The following is a 3,935-nucleotide window of genomic DNA, read 5'->3' on the forward strand; positions in this document are numbered from 1 at the left end:
GAAATATTTGGATGGAATTTGGTATTCTCATTATAGTAGTTGGAATAAGAGGTACCATTCTTGTATGCATGGAAAGCATTCACTTGTTCATTTGTTCCTCTACATTCGTTTTGATCATGTCCCAAGGTTCCACAGCTTTTACATACTCCATTTGGGATTGAGGATGATGCCATCATAGCATTGACATGTTGTTTGGGTGATTTGGAAGCTTCATCAAGCTTCGCCATGGCCTTTTCAAACTTCAAATTGATGGTGTCGATATGAGCACTTAGTTGAGCACCCAATTGTGTGATGGAATCTACCTCATGGTTTCCTCCTCTAGTGGCCTTTCGAGGCCTACTATATTAAGAATTATGAACCACCATCTCTTCGATTTTGGCCCATGTTTGGTTATCATCAACTTCGGTAAACCTCCCATTAGATCCCATATTAAGCACATTGTGCGAGTCTTCATATAAGCCGTTCCAAAATTGTTGAACAAGGAACCACTCACTAAGTCCATGGTGTGGACAAGAACGACAAGTGTCCTTAAATCTCTCCCATGCTTTATATATTGATTCCTCATCCCTTTGCTTGAACCCGGTGATTTGGGCTCTCAACATATTTGTCTTCTCCGGAGGATAGAATTTCTTGTAGAAGGCAAGTGCTAATTTCTTTCATGAATCAATAGCAAGGGTAGGCTTATCTAGGCTCTTCAACCATTGCTTTGAGGTACCGATCAAGGAAAAAGGAAACAATACCCATCAGATTTGGTCTTGAGTAACTCCGATTTGAAAAATTGCATCACAATAGTCGCAAAAAGTCTCCATATGTAAATGAGGATCTTCACTAGGCATCCCTCCAAATTGACTTCTCTCAACTAATTGTATGAATGCGGATTTGGCAATGAAATTACCGGTTAAATGTGGTGGTGTAGGAGTACCGTTTGGTAGGTTCTCCTCGGTTGGTACGGAATGAGATTAAAATTTAGGCATTGTAGGTTGATTTTGTGGTTGGTTTGGAATTGGGTTATCTTCTCCTTCTCTTGCAAAAGGGTTGACAAACTCAATGTTATTTGGTTGAATGTCCACAATCTCTCCAATACCTACAACTCTTAAAGTACCTATAGCAACTCTTCTATTGTTGGTTAAGGTCCTTTTAATTTCGAAATCAATAGGTAATGGATTACCTTGTGATCTCCGAGTCATGCAAAATATAAAATAACTAGAAAACAATTAGAACAACCTTGAGGAGATTGACTTCCCCAAGGTAAATAAAGACACAAGTAAAAGAAATTAACGAAAATCAAATCAATTGAACGCCGTCCCCGACAAAGGCGCCATTTTGGGTGTAGTGTAGTCGTTATTGCAACCAAAAGAAAATTTATATCTTTACAAACTACCCTTAGTAGAGTGATAAGTAAAGGTCGGATCTCAAGGGACGGGTATCGATTTAATATTTCAATTGCAAGTAGTTATGTCTTAGGGTGTCACAAATTGGGTTGAGATGAGATGTGGTCTAAACTAGTCAACAAGATGAAAGTAAATTAATGAAAATAAAGTAAAGCAATTAAAGGGGATTGTAAATAATTGATTAAGGGCACTAGGGTATCATGGGTTCATAAGGGAATCATGGAAATAGATCATTCAAACATGTTCTCAAATAGAAGCAAGCAACTTATTGTTGTTATGGAATCGAGTTAGTGTATGTCTTACAATTTCTAGGAAGATTTAGGTCTCGGAGTCGAGTCGATCAAGACTTTACAACACCTACAAGTCGACGTAGTCTCTTCCTATTCAACTCTATGCATGGTCTAACAAGGCTTGAGTTGGCTTATATCTTACAAGCCTCATTGAAAAGATGAGAGATGGGTAAAAATGCAAGGTTTCATAGTCTAGCATTTTGATACGGTGGTCAGGTACCAAAAATAAATACCTATTACAACTAACAGAAGTCAGTGGCAAGTAGGGACGATCTCCACAGGGAGATGGGAAAATGTTGGCCTAACTAAGTCTGTCGAGGTAACCAGTTCTTGGGGGATTTGATTAATCGTTCTAAACTAATAAGTTAAGGAAGAGAAAGAGAAAGAGAGTAAAAGGGTTGAAAGTAAACATATAGAGAGAAAGCAGCTAAGACAGTCGGTTCACCATGATTCTCAAGTAATGTAATCTAAGGTCTCAGGTCAATGCAGGGTTAATCTACGGAGCAATGAATATCTCCTTCGGGTCTCAATTCGCCCTAAAACACTAATAGCTTAGCTTCCGCCCTCACTAAAGTGCCCTAATGTTCGTTGCAGGTCTCACCCTTTCCAATCTTCCGATCTAGGTCAAGGTTTACCGTAATTTATTAACTAATTGCGTCGACTCAATTAGACAAGAACAGTTAAATGTAGCGATTAACAACGTAGACCAAATTTGCATTAAACCTAATTACTCAATTTATACTTCCCTTAAAATCATGGCTCCCCTATGTCCTAGCAAGGGAGAATTAGCTACGTATTATCATTGGACTAGCAACAATATTACATGAGCAATAAAGATTAGGCATGATGATAAGAGTAAAGAGAGATTAATGACAACAAATAACAAATAAGAAATAAAGAGAAGGGAGCAATAGAAAACAATAATGAATAAAGATTAAGATTGAGAGAGAGCAATAGTACCGATTACAAGTGGCAAAATCCCCAAATTAGGGTTCTAAGAGAAGAGTATAAAGAATAGGAAGAGAGAGTATCGAAGTGAAGAGAGGAGAAGAAGAAATCCGTCTATCGTACTAATAACCTAGCTTATATCTAAATTACAAAGCCCAACTCGAAAATAGGCTAAAACACGTATTGAACACAAAGTCTCTCGATCGAGTGACATGAAACCACTCGATCGAGGACAAATCTTGTAATTCCAATCGAATGAATGAAACTGGAGTTCGATCGAGTACTCCTTATATTAGCCATTTCGATCGAGTAGCAAAATAACTCGATCGAGTGATTCTTGATGGATAAAGCATTCGATCGACCAAATAATGTAGCAAAACTGGTCGATCGAGCTATATTAGCACATATGGACTCCTTGGCACCTTCCGAAGTCAGTTCACGCGTCTCTATGTGATGGATTCCTGGTTCCGATTCCTTATTCTTCAAAATGCATGCGAATGGGACAAGTTTAGGCTCGATTTTGCTACTTTCTGGTCCGCTCCTGCAATTTACACAAGACAAACAAAAGTAGACTATTCGGGGGCATTTGTAGCTTGATGCCACGTAAATAACACAGAAATGCGTGTAAAAATGAGGTAAAAACCTTATATAAATTACACGCATCAAATCTCCCCAAACCAAACTTTGCTTGTCCCCAAGCAAACTATGAATGCAACTAAAGACAACTAACGGAACGGGACCAACTCGTCAGCTACAAATCACCCACCCAAACCAGTTTAATGCAACAACTTAACAAAGTGGCAATAGGTAAGTGCAAACGAGTTAAATCAATGTCTCAAACTACTGAACCGTCGACCTTGCAAGACTTATAAACATCGGACTCTCACGGGTCGCTCATCACACGAATTAAGGATAGGTTGAGTATATAAGCAAGAGATAGAAAGAAGTAAAGACGCTTACCTAACTCGACCTATAAGAACATGCATGCAGTCTAACATGAATAAAATCTCTACAACCATACATATGCATTCCAACCAACTAATGACCAAGACACATGCCGAGGACTTACATTCAGGTAAGTGAGGTAATGGGTAAGAAGGGGCAATAATGAATTTGGAAATGTGGAGTTAGCAGCTGAGCTAGCAACAACAGATCCAAATTAGAAACACTTCCCTACTTCATACTCAATATATCAATACGGAATAGTGCCAAACTGCAGCACAAAACTCACTAACCACCATAAAATTGTTAACTCCCCATAAGATACAAATAGAATGATACGTGCATTTTATATAGTCTTTTTAGT

General features: G+C 38.4%; 1 non-coding gene across 1 annotated transcript; it reads left to right on the top strand.

The window, feature by feature from the left end:
* The first annotated feature begins 495 nt into the window (after nucleotides 1-495).
* Nucleotides 496-602, top strand: LOC141616115 (small nucleolar RNA R71). Its single transcript, XR_012530486.1, has one exon. It is a non-coding gene; the product is annotated as a small nucleolar RNA R71 (small nucleolar RNA).
* Nucleotides 603-3,935: the final 3,333 nt, after the last annotated feature.

Source organism: Silene latifolia, chromosome 11, assembly GCF_048544455.1.
Source record: "Silene latifolia isolate original U9 population chromosome 11, ASM4854445v1, whole genome shotgun sequence".
Classification (NCBI taxonomy): domain Eukaryota; kingdom Viridiplantae; phylum Streptophyta; class Magnoliopsida; order Caryophyllales; family Caryophyllaceae; genus Silene; species Silene latifolia.